The 14,363-nt window shown below is 35.8% G+C and overlaps 1 long non-coding RNA gene across 6 annotated transcripts in view; it reads left to right on the forward strand.

Annotated features, from left to right (window-relative positions):
- LOC127837058 (uncharacterized) overlaps window positions 1–14,363 on the forward strand; it is a 97,424-nt gene that overhangs the window by 49,301 nt on the left and 33,760 nt on the right. The gene's annotated exons all lie outside the window — the stretch shown is intronic.

Here is a 14,363-nt window from a genome sequence, read left to right on the forward strand (position 1 = left end):
TACATAAACTTTTCAAATTACCATCAGCTTCCAAAATAACAGACTTATGATGTATTGCGCTATACTTTGGAAATACCCAATAATACAAAGGTACCAACAAGGTTTACCCATTTTTTGCATCATTGTTTAGTTCAGTAAATAACAAGACTATTGCCAAGCAATAAAAGTCCCCTACTGGCTCCACCATTGTCAGAAATTCCACCATTGTCAGAATATTTTTTTTATTTGTTGCCATAGCAACCAGAATTTTTGACGTAGGAACAAAATGAAATGACGTGCATAATGTCCATATTGCCATCTATCCATGTTCCAAGTTTCATGAAAAAATATTAAGAACTTTTAAAGTTATCGCAGGATCCAGAAAAACACCATTTTCAGCAGTATTTCTAGTCTTAATGTTGCCATAGCAACCATAATTATAGACGTAGGAACAAAATGAAATGACGTGCATAATGTCCATATTGCCATCTATCCATGTTTCAAGTTTCATGAAAAAATATTTAGAACTTTTAAAGTTATCGCAGGATCCAGAAAACCACCATTTTCAGAATTATTTGTAGTCTATTTGTTGCCATAGCAACCAGAATTTTTGACGTAGGAACAAAATGAAATCACGTGCATAATGTCCATATTGCCATCTATCCATGTTTCAAGTTTCATGAAAAAATATTAAGAACTTTTAAAGTTATCGCAGGATCCAGAAAAAAACATCATTTTCAGCAGTATTTCTAGTCTATTTGTTGCCATAGCAACCAGAAATTTTGACGTAGGAACAAAATGAAATGACGTGCATAATGCCAATATTGCCATCTATCCATGTTTCAAGTTTCATGAAAAAATATTCAGAACTTTCAAAGTTATCCCAGGATCCAGAAAAAAACATCATTTTCAGCAGTATTTCTAGTCTATTTGTTGCCATAGCAACCACAATTTTTGAAGTAGGAACAAAATGAAATGACGTGCATAATGTCCATATTGCCATCTATCCATGTTCCAAGTTTCATGAAAAAATATTAAGAACTTTAAAAGTTATCGCAGGATCCAGAAAAACACCATTTTCAGCAGTATTTCTAGTCTTTATGTTGCCATAGCAACCATAATTTTAGACGTAGGAACAAAATGAAATGACGTGCATAATGTCCATATTGCCATCTATCCATGTTTCAAGTTTCATGAAAAAATATTTAGAACTTTTAAAGTTATCGCAGGATCCACCCCTATTAAAAATTCACACTGAAGCAAAAAGTCGATAGTCTAGTTACAAAAAGACCATGTATGTAAAGTTGGCTTAACGTTTCAGTGATTACACAAAGATAAACTATTTTCTGAAAATAGGGTGTTACATGATTATTATTATTCAGTTAACAAACACGATTCTGAAATTGGAAATTACAAATCATCTGATTTACATTTAAGTTTATTTTCAACTATTCATTTATTAGAACCGATATACATTTAGAACTTTTAAAGTTATCGCAGGATCCAGAAAACCACCATTTTCAGAATTATTTGTAGTCTATTTGTTGCCATAGCAACCAGAATTTTTGACTGCTATAAACACTGTGCAAGTTTGGAAAGAACAAGATGGAAACTGTGTACTTAATCGCGCAAACAAGGAGAATTTTCTCAAATTCAAGAGGAGATTATTGTGTACTTATTTCTCCGATACTCCTGATATTCAATAGAGTTCAAGTCCTCATTGATATAAAGATACTGTGCACATTTGGAAATAATTGGATGAAAACTGTGGAATAAATTGCGTAAACAAGCGGGATTTCAAAATTTTCTCACATTCAAGGGTAAGTCATTCTGGACTTATTGCTCTTTTTAAACAAGGGCTGTTTGTAAAACATGCATGCAGCAATTGTGTGAATACGTTTTTTGTCACTGTGACCTTGACCTTTGGCCTAGTGACCTGAAAATCTATAGGGGTCATCTGCAAGTCATGATCAATGTACCTATGACGTTCATGATCCTAGGCTTAAGCTTTCTTGAGTTATCATCCAGAAAACATTTTACTGTGTCAAGTCACCGTGACCTTTGACCAAGTGACCTGAAAATCAATAGGGGTCATCTGCGAGTCATGATCAATGTATCTAGGAAGTTTCATGATCCTAGGCGTAAGCGTTCTTGAGTTATCATCCGGAAACCATTTGTCTGTGTCGAGTCGAGTCACCTTGACCTTTGACCTAGTGACCTGAAAATCTATAGGTATCTATCATGATCCTAGGCCTAAGCGTTCTTGAGTTATCATCTGGAAACCATCTGGTGGACGGACCGACAGATGGACCGACCGACATGTGCAAAACAATATACCCCCTCTTCTTGGAAGGGGGGCATAAAAAGGGTTTGAGTCCTCATTGATACAAAGGCACTGTGCAAGTTTTCCAAGATTTGGATGAAAATTATGGACTTTATCACATAAAAAAAACTGTATTTTCATTTTTTTCTCAAATTCAAGGGAAGATAATTTTGGACTTATGACTCGGATATTGCTCATTTTCAATAGGGTTTGACTCATCATTCAGATAAAGACACTGTGCAAGTTGGAAAATGATTGGATGAAAACTGTGGACTTTATAGCGTAAGCAAGCCTTATTTCAAAATTTTCTTAAATTCAAGGGGAGATAATACTGGACTTTTTACTCTGATGTAACCCATTTTCATTAGGGTTGGAAACCTCATTAATATAAAGACATTGAACAAGTTTGAAAAGAATCTGATGAAAACTGTGGACTTTATCGCGTAAACAAGAAAAAGTCTAACGCACCCAGGCACGGACGGACGATGGAAACCACGCCATGACATAAGCTCTTCAGGCCTTCAGCCAGTAGAGCTAAAAAAACCTGTCTTAATAGCCCGACCAGTGACAAAATGTGAAAAACCACTTTGAATTAAACATATTGCTTATGAATGTTGATATAATTCTGGGCATCATTCGAAATACCAACTGCTTCCTAATCAATTAAATAGGGGTTATTATGACAGGTGTTGGCTAATTGCGACACTTATGTTGTTGTTTTTTTAGTTGTTTTTGTATACTTGTATGCATTATTCATATTTCTTTGCTGTGTATATCATGTTTTATGTTTTCATAATACTTTACTTTTATCTTAAGTCCCAAACAAGATTGTATCAAAATCCATTTTTGAGAGCATCATGATGGTGAATGACTGGTGTGCAGACTATTTCCAAGATGACAAGTTTTGTTAACTTGAGATGATAACGTTTGCAGAGATAAGTGAGAAGAGTCTGAATAAGACGACAGTCGCAATGACAATTATCAAATATTTTATAAGGTTTAAATACTCTAACCTATCAACTTCTTAAAAGGCAATAACTGTCCTGATTTGATAATGTATAATAACCTCACTACAGTTTTCAAAGACACTGTCATCAGATTCAAAGCAGACATCTCAACAAACATTATAAAGTGTTTTATTTTCATTCAAATATGGGGCCAGAAGAGCGACCGATTTCCAATGGAAAAAAGTGTTAATTTTCGCAAATGGGACCTAAAAATTCCCTTTTGACAAAAAATAAAAATAAATCTCAACATTTAGTTCCTCTTCCATCCTGATCTTTAAGTTGAACCATAGTACATTTTTGGAAATCACTTTAATTCTCAATTTTTAAGGATTTGTTAAAAAAATAAGAAAAAAACACTAATTTCCCAATTTTAGTCAAAGCAATGCATTTTTTCAAAATACAAAGGGACCAGCCCCATTACCAAAATGGTGAAAAATCCCTGGGTTATAAGACAATCCTGAAGAATACAACATTCTTATTATGTTACAAAAAACCAGCAGTGCTAAGGAATCTTCGAAGTGATTGAAGAATTAAGAACCTTAACAAAAAAACAACTTTTGTTTCAAAATATTCACCTCTAGATCACAAGGCAGATAGTTAAAAAAATTAAGTACAAAATTCGAAGTTGCAAACTCATGATGCAAGAATGTGATATAAGGCGGTGATATTAAAAACAAAGTTACGCAATCTCACTTGCACCTTGTTTTCACTCCACTGCAATTTACATTGAATTCTCGTATCCTTTTATGGTAATTTAAAATCATGTTTTTTGCTACCGCACATTGAATTCACGATTTATCAATGAACCATATTTGGATATAACAAATTATTTACTTCCTACACTTGTTATCAATGTTTTCTATCATATTCAGTCACAACCTAGTGCTTTATCATGTCCTTATTCAAACGCCATAGCGCCATTTTTTTTTATCCACCACCACGCTCTTTCTAATGATAACTAGAACAGTATATTTTTATATTAAGCAAGTTGTTGTAAAACAAAAGGGGGGCTGTCACTGTTAGTGCCGAAGTATTTTGTTTAACTTAGTATCATCTTGACCTTCAAACGTTATAGAAAACTGATTGATTGATTTATTTTGAGCAAAATAGAAATATCAATGGCATCTTTTAATATGTATTTTTTGTATTACAATAAATTTTATAGTAATAGTAATGCTAAGGACAATACCAACAAACAAAGGACCATACTACATAAACATCACAGTAAGAGTAGTAGTTCTTGTACTTTCTGATACTCTCAAAGTCTTTTATAATTGTATAAAGATTAACATTTAATGCCAATACTTTCTGAGTTGTGATCTGCACAATAAAATCACACTTTGTAATTAGGCTCTGCATAAGAAAAGTACCAAAGGCAATAATACCAACCAATCCAAGAGTTATCCTTTTACCACTTAGATATGTATTTTCACGCATTTGTAGTCCCTAACTAAGTTATATTTAATTTAAGACCTTTCTTTCTGGATCCAAGTTGTTAAGGCTTCACCTCCAAACCTTAGATACTGATGAGCAGCAAACAGCATAAAACCTGAACAGACTGCATGTCACTCGCAGGCTGTTCTGGTTATATGCTGTTTGCAAATAGCCATTTTCACTTTGCTTTTGAGTGGGAAAGGCAGGGCTTAAAACTAACTTTTTTTTCAACTAGCCCATTCGGGCTAGTAAATGCAGAACCTACTAGCCCTGACAAATCTTTCATGTGCCCTGACCCAAATATTATCAAAACCTTTATATTTATCATTCAACTTGTATTTTCTTGTGCGTAGAGATGCGCAATTATGATTCAATTATTCTTATTAGCTTGCCTTACTAATGCTAATAAATTCAATATTCATCTACTTAAGACATCTATTTGTAATCTTCACGCCATTTCAGGAGAAATTTCCTTGTTTTTTTTCCCCTCATACTTTCTATTACTTTCCTCCTTCCCTTTTCTTTTCTTATCCGAGGAACCCCCATCCCCACCCGTAAAGCCAAACTTAAACAACGACATGAATGTTAAAACCTTTTTTAAATAGTTTGCTGCGGTTGCCGTCTGTTGACAAATGGTAAGTGAATTCACTCGATGCTGATTGATTGGGTTTTATTAGGCCATACGATGCAGATTTATTGGGTTTTATTGCACTATAATGCAATTAAGACCATATAATCGCATGTGAACGTTAACTGGGTGCAGATAAATAAGGAATCATCCCTGGTTTCACCCGAATTGTACCGTTCAAGCACGACGTGGACGTTGTCTGGATGCTTTTTTGGAGGGGGGGGGGAATTAGTTATACAATGGTAAAAAAATATATAAAATAAAATACGCGGAGATTTTAAGCACGTACATCGATCCCCCCCCCCCCGGAAGCTCCATCATTAAAGTGATTTTGAAGACTTTGACAACCACTTTTCGAACATGTAAGGCTTTCTTTTCTTTCATCAAAGAACCTTCTTATATTGCCAAAATATGCATAGTTTATACGCCGGGCGACAGAGAGTATAAAGTTAAAACATTTAGCGATTGTCTGTGATTAGTGGGAAATGTTGTGTACGAAGAAGAAGAAAAAAATGAGTTTAAATAGGTCAGTGCTCCAGCTAGCAATAAATAGAGGGGCGCACTTGCCCACTTAAAAAGCGCCCCTCTATTTTTCTGTCAAATCCCCTGTTGATCTCTAAATTCCTGCTTTCAGGCCGCATAAATCGCCAGAATCATTGACATGAATACACAGATAACACCCTTACATGACTGCCTGTGGTGTAATAAGTCAACACATTGTGAACAAACAAGCCCCAAGGGCATGGTTTGTTATCAGATCAAAACAAGCCCCAAGGGCATGGTTTGTTATCAGATCACTAATTTGCCTTTTGTTGCAGACGATATTAACATGCTGTGAAAGATTATCTCAGAGGTCACGCTTTTGATAGGCACAATCACACTGAATGAAATCAAACTCAGCACTATTGATTTTTTTTAACTTTTGAATTCTTTGGTTATATTTTTTTGTTTGCAAAAATAGTGATTTTTAATTCAAAATACCTATTAACATTTGAAAATTAATCATCTTTTTTTAATGCGAATGTGCGGTTATTTTTAAGTCCGAAATTACGGAATGGAAACATATTTGTCGTAGACCCTATTTGTAAAGAGTTAGAACGATAGATGACAAGAGTTATGTGTGTACCACAAATCGTTCTCTGTCTTGCGAGTTACCGAAAACTGTTCCACTACAAAATGACAGAGGATGTGACCGTGCTTTTTGGATCACTTGAAGAATGCATAAAAAGCCTTCGTGACCACGAAATACAAACAAATACGAGGTATGCTGTTGGCTACAGCAGCAAAGGCTTTGGCAAAAGAAGTACTGGTAGGTCACCAGCAGTCAAAATACATTATTAATATGAAAAATGACTAAGGTTTGTTTAACCATGAGCGTTAAGTGTGTTTAAATCGGTGTGTAGATATACCGAAATCCTATTAATATTAATAATTTATCAAAATACTGCGGATATTAAGATAGAATATTGCATAATTCACGGATAAAGCAGCAGTATAATTAATTCTCCCACCCAACCTTCCCCAGGACCCTACCCCCCACCCCAGCTTACCCCTTGGTTTCCAGATTGTTAAATGTACACCTATTGTGTTTGGTTTGACTTTTCAACAACAAATAATGACATAAATATGCAGTTAAAAAATCTCGTATAGGTATTATAAACAGGCGTGGCAACTCGAGTGTTCTCGATGAAAACGGTCTTGTCCAGTGTTCCTCAATCTTTCATCAATAGGCACATAGTGCGTTTTATACTTTGTGTTTATATAATACATTAACACAGGTTCTTTTCAAACTGTGTATTTTCGTCAATATTTCTTGTTGAAAAGTCAAACCATTCCCAATATGTGTACATTTAACAATCTGGAACCCCTGGGATAAATGGGGGTGGCAGGTTGGGTCTGGGGAAAGTCAATATACTTAATTTATTCGCATTCAAAATGACAAGAGTAAGAAAAAACACATGCTTTATTTGTATTATAGGTCACCAGCCTTTAATATGCTTTATATATTCATATTAAAAATGACACGAGTTAGGAGAAACATATATATCGTTTATTTTTTTTGTTATCGCCACTTATTTATTTAATCAAAACATTACTACTCTTAACTAAGGGTGTCACCTTTAAACGTTTGAACGGCCGCGTTTCGTGGTTTGCTCAAAAACCTTTACAAAAACAGTTAACCTTTAAACGCCAGTCTATATCAATAAAATTCGTTTTAGTTCATTACGTTGTGACGTTTCAAAGCTTTTTAACAGCTGCCAGGGCCCTCGTTTGGCATTCTTTACTGCCGAATATTCTGTGGCTTTCCCCATGAAAGAAGTATACTTTTTTCCCCTATTTCAGCTATAAATCCCCCCTCCATTTTTTTTTTTAATGTTATACCTATGTTGCCTGCTGATATGGTGCTACTAACTTTGATAAATTGTTTATTTATATAACTCATATTAAAATATCGCAATTTTAAGTGCTCAATGGTTGGTGAAAAGATCTTCTAAAATTCCCATTTACGCCCAAAACGATGCAAAATTCCCCCCTTTAAGGGCCCCGGCCCCAATCCCCCAAAGTGTAGAGAGGGCCCTTGCTGCTGAAAAAGACTCGTATTAAAAACTATTTGTATCCTGTGCGCCAGATGGCCCTTATTCACAATACCGTAAGCATAGCAATACACCATGTATGGACTAGACCTCTTGAATATTTAACGCGCATCATCATGAAATTCCTGGCTTTTGTTGCATGAGAATGCCCAGAATCCTCTTGAGCATTTAACGCGCGTTGGCCCGAGGAAATATTCACGATGTTTATTCATCGCCATTCATTTCTCGAGATATGGCGAACAATCTCCGTATAGGAAAATTTTACTAAAATTTAAGTATGCGTCTTTTGATATGCATCGTGTTATAAGTAGAACGTTAAAAATTTAAAACTGGTTTACTCTTGTTAAAGGAATGTTGGTAAATAATTCACATTTGTGTCAAAATACTACGGCATGTAAGTAGACAAATTGTAACCCATTGGTTAGACCAGTGCTCCAGCTAGGCCTAAATCGAAGGGCGCCGCGCCCTGCCCTCCCGAACCTCCGCCCTGCCCCCCCGAACCCCCGCCCTGCCCCCCCCCCCTCTCAAAAAAAATAAAATAAATAATACATTATATTTGAATGGTTTAATAATAATGGGAATAATACAATTATTTATAACATATAAATTAACATGCAATAGGAGGCATTCCAGAAACATCCGCGCGCTCGAACAAAATACTGTGCGTCGAAAGTGCCCTTTTGACAATATACTGCGCGTCGAAAGTGCCCTTTTCACAAAAAAGCCCCCCTGCCCTTTTCAAATCCTAACTGGAGCACTGGGTTAGACAACTATGAGAACAGTTGGTTTTAGTATGACATCATGTGCGAATGGGATATGCATTAAATATAATATCCGGAAATAAGTACTACTTTCAGTTTGAAGAAGTGATGGCACTGATGCGTGATGATTTTAAAACGGACATAGGGATACCGTTTAAACGGTAACGTTTCGTTTATTTCATGTCGTTTAAACGTTTAGAAAAATCTGTAAATGTGACACCCTTACTCTTAACTAGAACATCAGTTATAGACATAAACAAACCTTTTCATTAAGTAGGTACAGTAGACTCTGCCAATACCGGACTCTCTGAATACCGGAAATCTCCCGATTCCGGACGGTCGGGCCAGTCCCGTATTTTCTCCTTCTATTTCTTTGTTAAAAAATGTTGAATAAACCGAACTCTCTGAAAACCGGAAACCGGACGGGTATCTCCGTAAATTTGGTCATTTTCAACGTAAAATACATTGAGTATACCGGACGGTCTAAATTCTAAAGATGCCCGAGGCGTGAAAATAACAATACCTTGTCAGCACAGCGAGTGCGGTGTCACACATTTTGCTCGCGAAATTATCGATAATCGGATTAAACATGTCATAAAGGTGTCAAGTCGTTACCGCGCATGAAAGTCCGATTAAGTAATGTAAAACAAACTGTAAATGTCTATAATAGACGTGCGGTAACACCAAAAAGTGATTGACTCGATCGTTTTATTAATTATTTATTATCGCCTATGATAAACAATTTAATTTAAAAATTAATGCATGCCGTTGCGACGATCACTTTCTTGTGATCTTCTCGGGTATTTTAAAAGATCTTATAGCCATGTTTTTAACGCTGAAATGGTTGTTTGTTTGTCAGATAAACTGTTAGAAATATAACTGTTAAATATCCATCCATCTGTATGCAAATTCATTCATTGCCGTTTACTAATTTCGAACGCATCTAAAATGTCGCAGCCTCCAGCTAAACGCAGACGCGTAGAGCTTACGTTAGAGAATAAGATCGTAAAGGAGAAATGTGCTTTCAAGCAGAGAGTGATCTTGGACTTTTTCGTGAAATCGTAAACTTCAAGAACTAGTAGGTTTTGAGATTATGAATATCTTAAAAAATAATTATGGCGCTATTTTTTGCTTGTGTGTATGTTTTATTAAATGTGGTACATGTATGTATTGAATAATAAATCGTGTATCTACAACAATCTTATTTGTGTCGTCACTCGCCTTTATGACAAATGCCACTTACGTACATGTATAAAGCACCACGCTCCCTTTGGGTTTAATCAAAACAAGTCGGTATGGATTTTTTTTTGCTTTTAATCGATTAAAAACACATTTTTTAAGAATGCAATTAACATCATCAGTACCTGCGTACAGTTATCACATGGTACATGTAAATGTATATGGTTTGTTTTATTTTTATGTGATTCTGTACACAACGCATACCATGTATATTTCGGCAATATGAAAACTCTTGGTAAACCGGACCTCTCTGAAAACCGGACGATCAGGCCGGCCCCGAGACCGTCCGGTTTACAGAGAGTCTACTGTACATGTAATAGCTTGTTATGTAGCAAACATATGGTTATAGTAGAAACATAATCAATTTATTTATATGTTCTTGTTTGTTATTGAATCAGGCTCAAATATTGACAACAACAAAAGGGTCCAGTGGCTGAATGGGAAACCGTTCCCCATAGCCTAAGGCCTAAAGCATGTATATTTTGTATAAAACATTGTACAGTAGACATTTACAATGTTTCTTTTAATAATACTGAAGTTGTTAAAATGATGTACCACACTCGGCATTGAAAACAACACTTCTGTGTGTGTTCAGATTGAATTTCAGTGAATGTGGAAGTGAGTAATAAGCAGATTTGCAATTCATTACAACCAGCCTAAGGTAATTGTGGCTGCTGTTATGTAAATGCAAGTCTGTTGTAATCATCATATTGTAATCATACATGTATTGTGTGTTAAAATGCAAGGAGGATAATCACAGGAGGAGGATGCAAGGAGGATAATCACAGGAAGAGGATGCAAGGAGGATAATCTCAGGAGGAGGATGCAAGGAGGATAATCTCAGGAGGAGGATGCAAGGAGGATAATCACAGGAGGAGGATGCAAGGAGGATAATCACAAGAGGGGAATGCAAGGATAATCACAGGAAGAGGATAATCACAGGAAGAGGATAATCTCAGGAGGAGGATGCAAGGAGGATAATCACAGGAGGAGGATGCAAGGAGGATAATCACAAGAGGGGAATGCAAGGATAATCACAGGAAGAGGATAATCACAGGAAGAGGATAATCTCAGGAGGGGGATGCAAGGAGGATAATCACAGGAGGGGAATTCAAGGAGGATAATCTCCGGAGGAGGATGCAAGGAGGATAATCACAGGAGGGGGATGCAAGGAGTATAATCAGAGAATGAGAATGCAAGGAGGATAATCACAGGAGGATGCAAGGAGGATAATTATAGTAGGAGGATGCAACAAGGATAATCACAGTAGGAGGATGCAAGGCGGATAATCATATGAGGAGGATTCAAGGAGGATGCAAGGAGGATTATCACAGGGTCACTGAGTGTACATGATGCAGGAAGATGCTGATATTTCATTCCGCTGACAGAAATTAAGAGCCTGACCCAACATAGTTAAAGCAGAATACTAATAAAATTAAAAAACAGAAGCATACCAATTCTCGAATTCACAGTTAATGAGACACATCAACATCAAATTTACCAAATAACAATGATGACAGAATATATTCTTTTACAATAAAAATGTTCTAAAACATTAAATGTGTAAACATTCTGTGTAGTTATCATAGTATTTTTATGCCCCCCTTCGAAGAAGAGGGGGTATATTGCTTTGCTCATGTCGGTCTGTCTGTCTGTCTGTCGGTTGGCCCGTCCACCAGGTGGTTGTCAGACGATAACTCAAGAACGCTTGGGCCTAGGATCATGAAACTTCATAGGTACATTGATCATGACTCGCATATGACCCCTATTGATTTTGAGGTCACTAGGTCAAAGGTCACAGTTACTGGAAATAGGCATTTTAAGGATTTAGCATTGTTCAAACAAGGGAAACAACTACCGTTTATGCATGTTCTTTTTTGTTACAGCATTTGCCTCCCTTGTAATATATTTAAATTTTACCAAATGTAAGCCTAACTGCATTTTTGTAATGCATTGTATCCACCACAACCACCACCACGACCACCACCACCGCCACCACCATCACCACCACGACAACCACCACCGCCACCAACACCACCACCACCACCACAACCACCACCACAACCACCACCACCACCATTGTTCACAGTGACAAAAAAGTATTCACACAATGGCTGCTACTACAACTTATAGCCCATATAGGGGGGCATGCATGTTTTACAAACAGCCCTTGTTGCTTCTTTCTTTGTACAGGAACTAGCATTAAGGAGAAGATGCCTGTGTGAAGGTGTTACCTCTTCATGGCAATACAATACAATACAAATCTGAAATTGTGTTTGTTTCTACCGCAGTCCTGCATATGTATTTTCTATTACTGTTTGTTAATGGTGTTTTGTATGGTTATTGGCCTTTTCTTGTGTTAATTTCAAATTAATTTAAGAACTGTGCATGAATATTTTTAGAAAATTGTGGTAGAGTTAGTTAGTTGTTGCAGTGAGGGTCGGAAATTTGTTAATGACATTTAAAGGAGTGTGTTCACAGATCGATGATTTTTTATGCCACATATATCAAACATAAAAGGATACTGTATGAACGTGAGTTAAATACATGTATACATACAATTAAAATAGGTGGGTACGCAGTGTTTAAAAATATGTGCGAACAATAACGAAAATAAAGTTGCTAATACCGAATTGGAACTAAAGTATCAAGAAATACATGTACATGTATGCAAATATTGTAAGTTCAATATTTTTTTCATGAGTTATTTCTCTATGAAGTGTTGTGCAATATTTATACAAGCTTTCATTTCTACTGAATTGCAATGGTAGCTTTATTGTATTTTGATGATAAAAAGTCCTTACACATGTTTCATATTCAAACCACTTTGATCTTGTATAGCCAATATCTGTGACAAAGCCCACTCCTCGAGCATTACTTGTATGTGACAGCCTTTTGTATTATGTATTGTTTTTTTTTATAATTCATGCAAGCACTATAAATAAATTATGCATTTATTTTTGCTAAAGTGAATCACTGTTGTGTCTTGATTATGTATTTATGAGTATGTCTTTTAAACTTTAAAAACGTATTTGCTCACTTATTGCAATGTTGTAAAACATAATGATCGGATGATTTGTAACCGAATAAATAATAATACATTTAGCAATTTGTTTAAGTTTACTTAAGTAAGATCATTTTGAACAATTACATATTAAATTTTTGCAACATTCCACTACATGTATCAGTATGTGTAACATCACTACGGTACATAATATAACCGAAAATGCATAACGTCATTACCTTTAGGAAGACCGAAACATAAATTTTTTACTTTGCTCTCAAAGGCGTAATTAAAGCTTACTTATAACTTCCATCGTAAAACGGCTTCATACATTTTCCCACTCCTCGAGCATACATGTATGTGACAGCCTTTTGTATTATGTATTGTTTTTGTATAATTCAAGCTCTAAAAATAAATTATGCATATATTTTTGCTATAGTGAATCACTGTTGTGTCTTGAGTATGCTCTCAAAGGCGTAATTAAAGCTTACTAATTACTTCCATCGTAAAACGGCTTCATACATTTGCCAAATGATATCAATTACATAAGTTAATGTTTGAACTAGTTTAAGCCTATTTATTTTTGCTCGATTACATTAAAATCCTAAGGCTTATTGAGACACTCTCGAGTCCGTTTCCTGGGAAGAATCAGAACTTGGTATCTATCGAGGAGATAATGAGAACGCTCCCCGAGTAGGGATCGAACCCACGAACTCCCGATCGCTAGGCGGACAACACATCCATTACACCACCGCGACCTTCAATTATATTGTATATCATTGAAACTATTGCAGTATTGCTCTCTCATTATACACTAGCATGTGGTCCTTTATTTATTGCAAGTGATCAATGGCCAAAACCGCACTGCACGATACAAAAAACAGCATTACACAATACATAACAACATGCAAACATAATCAAATAAAGCTGGGTCACCGCGTACCGGCATGTGCTTTTTCTAGCTCTTGTCATTTTGCATGTAAATAAATGAAGTATATTTACTGCTCGCGACATAAAACACAATTAAACGATAAGTTTCTTCTAAACTCTTGTTATTTTGCATATGAATAAATTAAGTATAATTGACTGCTGGCACCGTGAAACACAATTAAAGAATTGCTTTTAATATCTTTTGTCATTGTGCAGGTGAATAAATGAAGTATATTTACTGCTGGCCTCGTGATACACAATTAAAGCATGTGTTTTTCTAGCTCTTGTCATTTTGCATTTATATATAGTGAGTAAATTGACTGCTGGCCTCGTGAAACACAATTAAACGATATGTTTCTTCTAACTCTTGTCATTTTTCCACTCGAATAAATGACGTATATTTACTGCTGGCCTCGTGAAACACAATTAAAGTTTGTGTTTTTCTAGATCTTGTCACTTTGCAT

The sequence above is a fragment of the Dreissena polymorpha genome, chromosome 7 (assembly GCF_020536995.1).
Source record: "Dreissena polymorpha isolate Duluth1 chromosome 7, UMN_Dpol_1.0, whole genome shotgun sequence".
NCBI classification, from domain to species: Eukaryota; Metazoa; Mollusca; class Bivalvia; order Myida; family Dreissenidae; genus Dreissena; species Dreissena polymorpha.